Here is a 13616-nt window from a genome sequence, read left to right on the forward strand (position 1 = left end):
AGTGTGTAAGAGAGAGTGTGTGTAAGAGAGAGAGAGAGGGGAGTGTGTGTGTGTGTGTGTGTGTGTGTGTGTGTGTGTGTGTGTGTGAGAGAGAGAGAGAGACACAGAGTGTGTAAGAGAGAGAGTGAGAGAGTGTGTGTGAGAGAGAGTGTGTGTAAGAGAGAGACAGAGAGAGAGAGAGAGAGAGAGAGTGAGAGTGTGTGAGAGAGACTGTGGGAGAGAAAGCATGCGAGAGCGAGCGAGCGTGTGAGGGAGAGAGACCGAGAGAGAGAGCGTGAGAGAGAGAGAGAGAGAGAGAGAGAGAGAGAGAGAGAGAGAGAACATGAGAGAGTGTGAAAGAGAGAGAGGGAGAAAGAGAGTGTGAAAGAGAGAGAGAGAGAGAGAGAGAGGAGGTGTGTGTGTGTGTGTGTGTGTGTGTGTGTGTGTGTGTGTGTGTGAGTGAGAGAGAGAGAGAGAGAGAGAGAGAGAGAGACACACACACACACACACAGTGTGTAAGAGAGAGAGTGTGTGTGTGTGTAAGAGAGAGAGAGAGTGTGAGTGTGTGAGAGAGACAGCATGCGAGAGCGAGCGAGCGTGTGAGGGAGAGAGACCGAGAGCGTGAGAGAGAGAGAGAGAGAGAGAGAGAGAGAGAGAGAGAGAGAGAGAGAGAGAGAGAGAGAGAGAGAATGTGGTGGGAAGGAGTCCCCAATGGTTGCCAATGCGTTAACCGCAATGTGATCATCACAGCACATCTCCTCAGTGCCATGTCCAGTCCAACATGTAAAGACAGGCAGGTTTGGGATTTTGGAAGCAGAGCTGGGAACAATCACACCCTCACTCTCCATTCAAAACAGCTCCCCAACCAACCCCCTGTCCCCCAGCCTCCACTCCACCCCCCACCTTCCCCAGCAAGTTGTGCCAATAGACACACTTGTTGTGGGAGATTACAGATCATAAGAATGAACAATAAGTCAGTCATTCAATCTCCCCAACAGAGAACGATAGCAGAGTAAACAAGTGCTGACGATGGGTAAATGGGTTGGATATATTAAAGGTAACAGGGGGCTTCGTGGATTGATTCAGAAGGAGACTATTTGCTCACTAAACAATTTCTAGTTCTTTGGAAAGATCTAATTAGTCCAATGCCCACGCTTCTTCCCTTTAGCCCTGCAGCTTTTGTTTCTTTTTAAGTATTTGTCAAATATCCTTTTGAAAGCAGTTGTTCTGCTTCCACCACCTTTCCAGATCATAATACACTGCCTAATTTGTTTTTTAATCATGCTGTCCCTCCTTGTTTTTCTAATTATCTGAAATGTATGCCTTCTGGTAACTGACCCTGCTGCCACCGATATCATTTTCTCCTTATTTACTCTTATCAATTTTCAACACCTTTCTGTAAATATTAAAGCATGTAAACGCGCACTAAAATTAAAAAGCTGTCGAAGGTATTCAAACATGGGACAAGTTCCTCTTGGAAGAAGTACTATACAACTGCCTCTGCTGTAATAAACCTGTGTATTAATTTGTACAAAGAGCAAGCTCAATAATGAACCTATCCCAGTTGTGACTGACTCCGCACATACCTTATTATTAATATTATTTCCAAATTGCATATTCCATTTTCCAAATTTCGTAGTCTGCAGCTTCCCATTCAATGCCACTGCCTGATTGAATCATTCATGAATAATATAAAGCTGTATCAGCCACACTAGTATCTCCAGAGGTGTGGTGTGTATTACCATGGTCAATCATGTAGAAATTCATTTGTTCCGTTGCTAACTTACGTAAACTGCTTCTTATGCCTGTCTGCGTCCTGTTTCATTGCATCAAATAATTGAAATTGGAGATGAACCTGATACTCATTTATTACTGTCAATTAGGAGTTGCATTTGTAATCCAAATTTGAGAGCAAATTCCAAGGAACTAAGATAGGATGGTATCCTGAACTCGGTGAAAATGAAAAAAGGAGAGCCTGTAAACCAGATAATAGCCCTGGGAGCCAAGATCAGGCAGTTTTATTCCCCCAACAAGAACTTGCAGCAAAAAGTAATTATTCAGACCTCTGGTTTCTATTCCCTGGACTATACTGTCTCCAAACACAAATACATTCCTACTCACTCCTTCTGCTAGAATGAGTTCTTGTTCCATGGCGCTGTGGTCAGTTTGCAGACTTTAACATCATCCCTACTGCCAGTTAAAAACCTCATATCTGATGGGCAAGGGCAAAACTAAGGTTCCTCCTCCACCTTTGCACCTGGAGTCCCTTTCCCTGCTTGACGTGCAATCATACCTCCCTGTCCATGATAAACGTTGCCCACACCCACCCCCAGTTCCTGTAACACAAGTGCTCCAAGGCTTCACACGGGAGGCAAGACCTGAGGGGCAGAATGAGATGGTGGCAGCACGAGATGGTGGCAGCACCAGGCAAGGGAGGACCAGGGGGGTGGCTAAGACAGAGGCTGGAATCAGGGGAGGGGTGATCAAGAACCAGAGGAGAAAGTAAAAGACTGTCTGAGGCTAAAATTCAAAAGACTGCCCAGGGAAGGCTGAAAGTCCAGGCAGCATGTTTAATACTGCCCTCGGAATGAGGCTTCATTATCAAGAGCATGTTTTAGAGACTATCCTGGTACTGTATGGGCCAGGTTTGTGGTGGAAGGCCTTTCACCATGCAATAAATGGTGTGTAGGGCGTGGTCAGTTAGCTAAGGCATTTGTCTTGGGGGGGCGGGGGGAGGGGGTTAGAGTTATAGTATTGGGAAGCAGAGGGTAAAGTTACATATAGAGGAGGCATCTGGATTCTGTTGGTCAGCAAATTAAAAGTCATGAGAGTGTACTGGATGGTCTCATAGGGGCAGTCACAGAAAGCAAGGGTGCCTGTGGCCTCAATACGGGGAGCAGTCATATCAACAGTGGCAAGGAGGCATCAGGAGTGTCAGAAACAGTGGAAAGAACAGAAATATCAATGTGGATAATAAAGAGGCTGGATAGCAAAGGGAGGGATGGGAATTAGAAGGCAGTGACTCATCTTGTATCTATGCCAGGACAAGTACAATGGGAATACTGAAGCTTGTAGTATGTATGTAGATTCTGTCCAGCAGACAAGGCCTTTGATTGTTTGATCTTCCTTCCTTTACATGCCTCCATCAGGAACAGATAGCGATTTAGACCAACTTCACTGCAACGCCAAGGCTGAATGGGTTCTCACCTGAATATGCACCATTAGTAAAGGAGCAAAGCTCATTTGTTGGACATTTGACCCTTGAATCCTGTACTCAGCTGAGTCTTGCTCTCCATGGCTTGAGCAGGTCATTAATAGGGTCCTCCTTCAAAAGGCCTCAAAAAGTGTTGAACTAATGCACAAACATACAAGGGAGAAAACAGAAGCCCTTTTCTATAAAGCTGACCAGTTCCACTTGTATGACACAAACCAGACTGCCAGAACTGTGGGATTGATAGTGATCTCAGAGCTCCTGCAAATACAGAGTTCCATCGACCACACTCACGGAAGCTCCCTGGCATCAGGCTGCAAGATTCATTAAAGTCCTTTCCTATTATTCTTTGAACTTCCAGCTAATTTGTGCTAACAGAAAGCAGATCCTGCATGTTTGTGCTAGCCACCCAGGGAACCTTTGTGACTCTTATATCTTGAGGCACTCACAGATGCCACAGATATGTGAGGACTGACTGCTTAAAAAGGTTGGCGCTTCAGGGATAAAGGACAATCCCCCAGATGGCCTGACTATGCTGTCCATATAACGCAGCTGAGGAGAGGCACAATGCAGCACATTCTGCCACAAGATCCTTAATGGAGCAAATGACTGGCCACCTAAAGATGCATTTCCAGGGCAGGGCTCTCCAATACACTGCAGGGTCTGTCCTGCATCATTGATTTTTGCTGCACTGCAAAGGGAGTTTACGTTGCCTGAGGGAGAAATTGAGGAGTAAGATGTAGTCTCACAGAAGAGGATGTTGAAGGGATGACTCTGAAGAGCACAAGGAATAGACAAACCACAAGATGATGTCATTGCACTGGCAAAGCACAGCAAGTGTGATTGTGACAACCGGATAGCTACAAGATTCCAGGAGGAATAAGGTGATGACAAATTCTCCCAATTGTTGCTTCCTTTAGACTCTGCTGCACCCCACTACCTCCATTTTCAACTAGAAAATCCCAGAAAAGTCCAAAAATCTCACAATAATTATGGAAATATCACTAATCACCAGTATGACTTAATGGTGTGTGAGGTTGCAGTATCACTTACCCTGACAGAGTGCTCATTCATCCACTTCTCGCACTGGAGGCAGGTCCTTCCCGAACTCCATTGGGAGCTAACCTGCCTGACGACCTCCTTCCAGACTAGCACGTACTAAAAGTCCTGCCCTCATTCTCAGAAAGAGGTCTTCCCACCTCTCCTGGACAGCCTGGAGAATATCTAGGGGCATTCTGCCAAACCATGGAGCTTACGGTTTCTTACATTTGGGTGTCACGGTCTTTGTCTTCTCCTGAGCTTTTGTCCGGGTGCCGTTTAAATATGGAACCAGGACCTTCATCCTCATGAGGTAATGGGAGATAGGAGACTTCCTGCCTGCCCCGTCACAAGATTCAAAGACTCCTTGTTGATGCTTAATTTGCATAAAATGGATGCTATCACGCATATCTGCCACCCCACGGTCCGGTGCAAATATTACTGACTTTCTTACCTGCCACCAGATTTAGTCTCCAGAAAGGAAAATCCTGCCCCATATATTTAAATAACCTGGCTTGTAGTTTGTAGTCTTTTAATTATTTGATTTAGCTTAAGCTATAGCTCAATATTTACCTATGACAAGAACCAATGAAAGTATTGGCTGCAAGAAGCAGCACGTTCTTCTCCACTTGCCCCAAATATCAAACTTCCACACTCTGTTTCTGTGATCACTCTATGCGAACATAATAAAATGTAGTACAGTACCCAACCCTTAGCCAGGGAGGCTCCCAGCTTCATCTTTTGTGTGTCATTCAAATCCAGCACAGTCACAGCATATCATGTTAGCAGCATTGGATTAGTGGGCTTGCTCCTTTCTGTTAAGTCTATTTGATGTGCAAACAGAAAAGCTGGGATAATGTGAAGTTCAATACTATACAGTGATATTTAAATGGTTCTCGTTCATCTGTATGTGTGTCAATAAATGAGCAGCATGCAGCTGGACTGCGGTGTTGTGAATGCCTTTTGCAAAGTTGGTGTGACAACACGAGGCATGGAATTTATAGTTTGAAGGAGCACCCAATTCTTGCATTTGTAGTTATTCTTTCATGGGATGTGAGCCTCACCGGGAAGATTCCATTTATTGCACATCCCTAATTATCCTCCAGAAGGTGGTGATGAGGCACGGCAGCACAGTGGTTAGCACTGCTGCCTCACAGTGCCAGGGGCCTACGTTCGATTCCTGGCTTGGGTGACCATCTGTGTGGAGTTTGCACATTCTCCCTGTATCTGTTTGCTCCGGTTTCCTCCCACAGTTCAAAGATGTGCTGGTTAGATGCATTTACCGTGCTAAATTCTCCCTCGGTGTACCCGAACAGATGCCGGAGAGTGGCAACTGGGGGATTTTCCTAGTAATTTCATTGCAGTGTTAATGTAAGCCTACTTCTGACTGAAAAACAAACTTTTACTTTATTTTGATTGGTTGCAGTTCATGTGGTGGAGGTACACCCATCAGTGCTGCTAAGGAAAAAGTTCCAGGACTTCGATTTAGGAGAAATGGTGAGATGATTCCAAGTCAAGATGGCATGTGATACAGAGAGGAACTTGCAGGTGTTCATGTTCCCACGTGGAAAAAGAGACCATGAGTTTGGAAGGCGCTGTTGAAGGAGACTTGCTGCAGTACATTGTATAAATGATGCACACTGCAGCCAGTGTATACCAGTGATGTAGGGCGTGCATGATTATGAAAATGGATGGGAAGGGCCAATCCAGCGAGACGATGTCAAGCTTCGAGTATTATTGGAACTGTATGCATCCAGGCCAGTGGACAGCATTCCATCAAATTCCTGACTTCTGCCTTGTAGATGGAGGGCACAATAAGAAGTCTCACAACATCAGGTTAAAGTCCAACAGGTCTATGTGAAATCACGAGCTTTCGGAGTGTTGTTCCTTCATCACCTGATGACTTTAACTTGGTGTTGAGAGACTTTTTACTGTGCCCACCCCAGTCCAACACTGGCATCTCCACAACACTGTCGATGGTGGATAGGATTTGGAGAGTCAGTAACTGAATTATTTGTTGCAGAATTCACAATTTCTGATCTTTCCCCTTTTTATCCTTTCCAAATATTATTCTTCCTCTTTTTCATCCATCTAGCTTCTTTTTCCTCTTTTCTGCCACTATCCCCCATGACAATCAGGTGGGAGGCCACAGGACAAGTAGTCAATGGTGCTGAACTGACAATTTTAATTGATTCATTCATCTCCTTCCACTTTTAAGATTACAGATTGCTGATTGCTGTTCCGCTCGCTGAAACCACAAATATTTGGTCCTGGATAAATCAGGCACTATGGGAGAAGTGGGCCATCGATTTTTTAATCCCACAACACAGAAAGAAAAAGGAGGAAACCAATAAGTACTGCTAAAATACCAATTCAATTCCCTCAATCAGTCCTGTGGGCCAAATGGAAAAGTGTGAAAGCTCAAAAGTTCAAGTCTTGGGCCCTCTATTATTCATCATTTATATCAATGACATTGACAGCCATGTGGGGGGTAGGATTAGTAAGTTTGCAGATGACACAAAAGAATGGCCAGGTGGTTAACAGTGAGGCAGAGTACCTTAGCCTACAGAAAGTTATAGACGGAATGGACGGATGGAATTTAATACACTTTGAAAGGAGTCATTTGACAAGAAAATACTCAATGAACGGTAGGACATTAGGAACTTCTGCAGAACAAACACACCCTGCTGTGTGTGTGTCTACAGATCTCAGAAAGCAGAAGGGTACCTTGGTAGGGTAGTGAAGAAAGCAAATGGAACACTTGCCTTTATCAATTGAGGCACAGATTACAAAAGCAGGGAAATCATGTTACAGTTATATAGAACTTTGGTGAGGCCACAGCTAGAGTACTGTGTGCAGTTCTGGTTGCCACATTATCAGAAGGATGCGACTGCATTGAGGGGGGTGGATGGGGGTGCACAGGAGATTTACCAGGATGGTGCCTAACTTGGAACATTTAAGTTATGAAGAGGGGTTGGAGCGGCTTGGGTCATTTGAGTAGAGAAGACTGAGAGGCCATCCAGACCCTATCTCCAAAACCTCACGAAGGCTGATTGAGGGGTACAAGGTTATGAGAATCATGGATAGAGTGGATAAGGGATAGCTGTTCCCCTTAGTTGAAGGGTCAGTCACGAGGGGGTACAGGTTTAAGGTGAGGGTTCAAGGTGAAGGAGGTTTGGGAGGATGTGAAGAAAAACCTTTTTTATCCAAAGGGTGGTGATGGTCTGAGAGGGTGATGGAGGCAGGTTGCCTTACATTCTTTGAAAAGTATTTGGATGAGCACATCACAGCATTCAGGGCTATGGGCCAAGTGCTGGTTCATGGGATTGGGTGGGAGTTCAGGTATTTCTAATATTTCAGTGCTGACTCAATGGGCAGAAGGGCCTCTTCTGAACTGTATGAAAAGATGGCAGGCAGGATGGTTGCAGCTTTGAAACTGCTTGTGGAGGAATTCCATCCTTTGGTTGCTTGCCCAGTCATAGAATCCCGACAGTACAGAGGGAGTCCAATCGGCCCATCGAGTCTGCACCGACAACAATCCCACCCAGGCCCTATCCCTGTAACTCCATGAATTACACTGATGGTGTCAGGGGGATTAAGGGGTTTTTTTTAAGCATAGCCAATCCAGCTAACCCACATGTCTTTGGAATGTGAGAGAAAACCGAAGCACCCAGAGGAAACCCACTCAGACTTGGGGATCTGGGTTCAATTCCAGCATCGGGTGACTGTGTGGAGTTTGCACGTTCTCCCCATGTCTGCGTGGATCTTCCTCCAGATGCTTCAGTTGTGGAATTCCTCCACAAGCAGTTTCAAAGTTGCAACCATCCCACCTGCCTCCTTGTCAGAGAGTCATACAGTTCAGAAAAGGCTCTTTGGCCCATCAAGTCTGTACCGGCACATTAGAAACAGCTAAACTCCCACCTATCAGCACTTGGCCCATAGCCCCAAATGTTGTAACATGCTCATCTAGATACTTTTTAAAAAGGATGTGAGGCAACCTGCTCCTAAGCTTCCTGGCCCTCATCTTGAACCTATACCCCTCGTGACTGACCCTTTAACTAAGGGGAACAGCTGCTCCTTATCCACTCTGTTCCTGTATCTCATAAATCCTGCACACCTCGATCAGTCTTCATGGGGTTTCGGGATAGGGCCTGGGTGACCCCTCAGGCACCCAGTGAGGGAAAAATGCTAACCACTGTGCTAACATGCTGCATTGTGTGTCAGTTGTGCGTTGTGTGAAAAGAATCAATGGGAGGAATTTTACACCATGAATCCAGTTTAAGAGATAACAGGAGGGTTTGATTGGGGCCAGGCTGGCAGGTCCCACATTCAGGAAGATTGGGAAGAGAGGGGAATATGATGGGGGGAGCCCCCATTGGGTACAGGCACTCGAAGTGGCCATTAATTGGGAGGGGCAAAACTTCTACATTGGGTAGGATATTATTAGACTGGATATGGATTCATTTTTAAGCAGTTTATACAGCACCAATGGCACAAGATTAATTACCCTGACTTCAAGTTGGGGTTTACATCCTTGCGTCGCTTTCTCAATTCGAGATGTACTGCATCCAAAGGGGGATTCTATTACCTCAACATCTGACTGGTGTATGACCATAAGTAGTGTATCAGGCAGCTCACTGCCTGGTATCTGAAAAGGTCACGCTGCCTTCACTCTTATAAAGTTATCATGGGAGGGACTTGCTTCAAATAACCTTTTCACTTAACAACTATGTGTCCTGCTGCCTGCACTGGTATAACAATGAACACAGTGTTAGAAATTCAATGACTCAAGTGATTTTTCCTGAAGTGTAAACCACTTGTCTGGGCAAAACTATTAAAAACCCATTGTCCAGGCACGTTGGTGATTTTGACAGCAGTGTTGATGATTGTTTTAAACTTCTGAACAGCATGAAGGGCTGCTGATGATGGAATTGCTAAGTTAAGCTAATAACTGTCAGCAACAGTGACAGTTAGACTCGAAAGCTTAACCACAAAGTGCAAAAGGGCAGGAAAACAGGCTGTCCAAGAAAGAAGTATCCTCGGGTTCAGGTAAGTATATAGGCAAAGAGGCATGACAAAAGGAGGAATGCTTGGATGGATGAAGTCAAGCGATTTTTAAAAAAAAGGGTTACAAATGAAACTAAAAGAAGCAGAAATGGAATGTAATAGAATGAGCTCCAGCTTGAACAAGAATTGCTGGCTAAAATGTCACACTTGCTGTGGTATCAAAACGAGGCCGTAGGTTAGATCTATTTTTACACATTAACACAGTCTCTGCAGAGACTATCAAAAATTACCCTTGCCGACTATATTTCAAGTTGTCATAGTGGGGTATTGGGAAAAGTTTTCAATAAGCAATAATCGCGTCTCGGTTAAATCACATTAGTACGATACTGCCACTGAAGAGAAGGCAACGAGACGACATGATTCCTCCATTCAATATCCTTTAGGGAATATACATGATCTGTTTGGCACTGTAAGTTGCTGTCTAAAACTATAATGTGTACAACCCTGCTGCATGACAATGAGAAAGAACTGCTACAACTTTGGGTTATCAGATTGAATCACTTGCACAAAATTTATCATACAGCCTGCAGCAACACGTTGCACAATCTGCAGCTCAGCCAGCGTGAAACCCAAAAACTGACTACTGGGTGACAACAGTCACCCTTTGATAACATAGCTCGTGGATCCAGAGTGCAATGCAAGCACACACAGACAGTGTACACATAACAAAAACCATGCTGCCACCTCTGTGATAAGCCACAACTGCAGGCTGCCTCACCAATGTTTTCATGCACAATATGAAGAGGGAAGGGAGGCCACCAACCCAGCCTCTTTCTGCTCAGGCTCATCTGACTGTTGATAGCAATGAAAGCAATCACAAGTTTTCATTCCCAACAGTCCCCACCTTACCCTCCCTCAGTTACAGTGTTCACTTGGCCACAATGCTAAACTAGAAAAAAAGTCCAAACCAAATTTATCAAACTTTGCCATATTCTAAGACTCTATATTGCAAGCATCAGTTAACAAAGCATTCTTTGCGCATTTCCTTGCAAAAATAGCAACATTTCCTTAGTGTCCATCTTCCATGTACCATTGTCCTATCTACGCAGTGCTATCTCTGACTGCAGCACAGCTGGTGGAAGGTTGCTGAACTTCACTGGGGGTCACTGCAAGTGACTTTGCAGAAAATTCTTGAACAGTGACCCCAAAAGGCACAGCTTCACACTGCAATACCTTGACATGGCCATTAGCAATCTTCCCTGACTGATAGGCAGCATTAAGGTTCAGTGACAGTCGGGGTGTGGATGGAAAAAAATGGTGTGTGTAAAAACTCTGGGGGTAGTTGATGCTGGACTCCTTTATGCTCCCTGGACACTGAATGCAGGCTTTCCAGCAGACTTGTTAATGCACCGATTGTCCATACTCAGAAGCTTTTTCCTATAGGTCACCCAAAATCCTCATCAGAGTCCTCTGCTGCAGAATTTATGTACGTTTCCCCCTCTGGCAAACTTTGCAACCCTTGTTCCCCTGTCCTCACAGCAGGGCAGTAATGCCCAATTCATCACCAAATGCAGATCCCAACTCTAAGCTGTCCTGAGACCGACAGTGCTTTTTTCTCTTGGTCGCTACTTCCCTGCTGTTCCAGTTTTTCCTCCCCCATCTCTGCCTACTCTGGTTGCAATTTTTGGTTTTCTGAAAGGAGAAAGACACAATGATGGGGTTGTGCTGATGGGAGGCAAGACAAAGTAAGAAGTGCATGTTCACATCAACATTTTGTAACTCAGTGTTTGTGTGTGCGTGCGTGAGCTGTGAAACAGTGCAGCAGAGGTAAGTGCATGAGGATGAAGTGAAGCCAAGCATATATGTATCACAATATACAGAGGCTGGTGGTAAGTAGGTGATGCAGATGTGATGGATTGAGCAGTGTCTGAGGCTTAAGGTGCAGTTTGTGGGCATGGCAGAAGAATATCAATTCACTGGCCTTGGCCATGGATGTGAGGAACGTCTTGCACACGGCATTCAGGACTTCAGAGCAAGAATCCTGACATTGACCATCATGGCTATCTGCTCCCACAGCCTTTGCAAAGATTTTCTACAGAGTTTCCCATTTCTTTGGATCCTGACCCCTTCTGTTCAGTTCTCCCATGAAGTCATCCAGCATATCTGAGAAAGTTGGAGCATACCATCTGCCCTTTTGCACCATTAATTAGTGTTCTTCTTACTTGTCTCCTGCAATCAATTCCAATTTCTGGCCAGACAGAATGTAACTACCCTTTTAGTGCAGGCTACTTTGAGTGGTGGCACCAAACCTGCCAAGACCTGACCCACCCCGAGGTGTGCAACTACTAATTAACGTGTTTAACATGAACTACACAAAGCGAGCGCGCTCATTAGCAGACAAGAAGTGTGTCTGATAGTTGCTAATTAATTGTGTTCAAATCGGCAACATCATATTTGAATATGTTAAGTATATCAGCTAACAAAACCAAAACGTGGACAAATTGCAGTTTTATTTAAATGCCTTTGAGATATACTTCTCAGTCACTATAACTGAAGTTGCATTTAACTGAATTAACCTAACAATATGAAGCATAACCGATCATCACAAGTTGCCAAGAACAGTGTTTCTCCAAAGTTCTCACATACTTCGGAATAAGGAAATTTCAACATCATTGGGAAGCATTCATTTTGAAACAGTATTTTGTGGAGATTAAATGACAGTGAGCACACCTTTAGCTATTTGAGAGAAAAGTACAACATAAAAGCAAATTATTGTGGATGCTGGAATCTGAAACCAAAAGAGAAAATGCTGGAAAATCTCAGATCTGGCAGCATCTGTAAGGAGAGAAAACAGTTCACACTTCAGTCCACTTGACCCTTCATCAAAACTAAAAGGCACAGAAACTGGGAGATATTTATACTGCAGGGTAGGGAATGAAAGATGAGTCATAGCCACAAAAATAAGGGAAAAGGCTGCTAATGGCAGTCCACAGACAGAATAAAAGGTGCGAATGGTCAAATGGCAGAGAAGCTGGAAACAGACAGTAAACTGTGATAGATGAAGACGTGGGGGGGGAGCAGAAATGGGTGGGAGAGAGGTAAAAATTGAGAAAAGGGGAGAAGGGGAAGCAAAGGGGGAAAAGTACAGGTATCCTCGGGCAGTGACACTGAAATATTGTATATGAATGTTAAATATGTTTCTTTTTCTAAAAAAAAGGCATTGCCGGTTGAAAATAAACTGATCATCTTGGCTGCAAATGACCTTGTGGATTCTTGAAGACTATCAGATATTGATGCACGCTGTGTGGTTGAATACATATCACACAATACCATAACAAAAAAAAATGCTGGATATACCCAGCAGGTCAGGCAGAATCTGTGGAGAGAGAAACAGAGTTAACTCTTCTCTCAGTCATCTGGACTCATAACATTAACTCTGGGTGGGACTTTCTGGCTGTGTTCGCCCCAAGATCGGTAATTGTCACCCGAGGTCAACTGACCTTTAAATGGTCTGCCAAATTTTCCATCCCAACCATGACAATTCCCGAGGTGAGCAGCAGGACCAGGAAATTTATCCCTCTGTTTCTCTCCACACTGCCAGAGCTGCTGAGATTTTCCAAAATGTTCTGTTTCTTATTCAGATTTCCAGCATCTACAGTATTTTGTTTCTATTTATTACATTCATATCACATTCCTTTCCAGTTCTGTTTTAGCAGGAACATTAACCAGTTTGTTTTCAACAGACAAAGCTTCTTAAAATAGAGAGACATGGGTCGCGCGGTGACACAGTGGTTAGCACTGCTGCCTCAACAGTTCCAGGACCCAAGTTCAATTCCGGCCTTGGGGGTGACTGTGTGGAGATTGCACATTCTCCCCGTGAATGCGTGGGTTTCCTCCCACACTGCAAATATGTGCAGGTTAAGTTAACTGGCCATGCTAAATTGATCCTAGTGTCAGGGGGTTAAAAGGGCAAATACGTGCAGTTACGGGAATAGGGCCTGGGTGGGATTGTGGTTGGTGCAGATTTGATGGACTAAATTGCCTCCTTCTGCACTGCAGGGATTTTTTGATTCTATATTTAGCATTCATATATATTTCAGTATTACTGCCTGATGATGGTTGTATTTTCTCTCAATAACTAAAAGGTTTGATTGATTTATCACATGTATTTGTATACAGTGAAAAGGTATTGTTTCTTGTGCACTAAACACACAAAAGCATGTCGTACATAGAGAAGGAAAGGAGAGGGCGCAGAATGTAGTGTTACATTCACAGCTAGGGTATAGAGAAAGATCAACTCAATATTAGTTAGGTCCATTCAAAAGCTTTATGGCAGCAGGGAAGAAGCTGTTCTTGAGTTGGTTGGTACGGGTCCTCAGAT

The 13616-nt window shown here is 44.3% G+C and overlaps 1 protein-coding gene and 1 non-coding gene across 2 annotated transcripts in view; both read right to left on the reverse strand.

Moving 5' to 3' along the window:
* LOC145344043 (ADP-ribosylation factor-like protein 8B-A) overlaps positions 1-13616 on the reverse strand; it is an 89593-nt gene that overhangs the window by 31898 nt on the left and 44079 nt on the right. The window lies entirely within an intron of this gene.
* LOC145344611 (U4 spliceosomal RNA) lies at positions 9500-9635 on the reverse strand. Its single transcript, XR_013886910.1, has one exon. It is a non-coding gene; the product is annotated as a U4 spliceosomal RNA (small nuclear RNA).

The sequence above is a fragment of the Carcharhinus amblyrhynchos genome, chromosome 6 (assembly GCF_965287045.1).
Source record: "Carcharhinus amblyrhynchos chromosome 6, sCarAmb.v2.hapA, whole genome shotgun sequence".
Taxonomy (NCBI): Eukaryota; Metazoa; Chordata; class Chondrichthyes; order Carcharhiniformes; family Carcharhinidae; genus Carcharhinus; species Carcharhinus amblyrhynchos.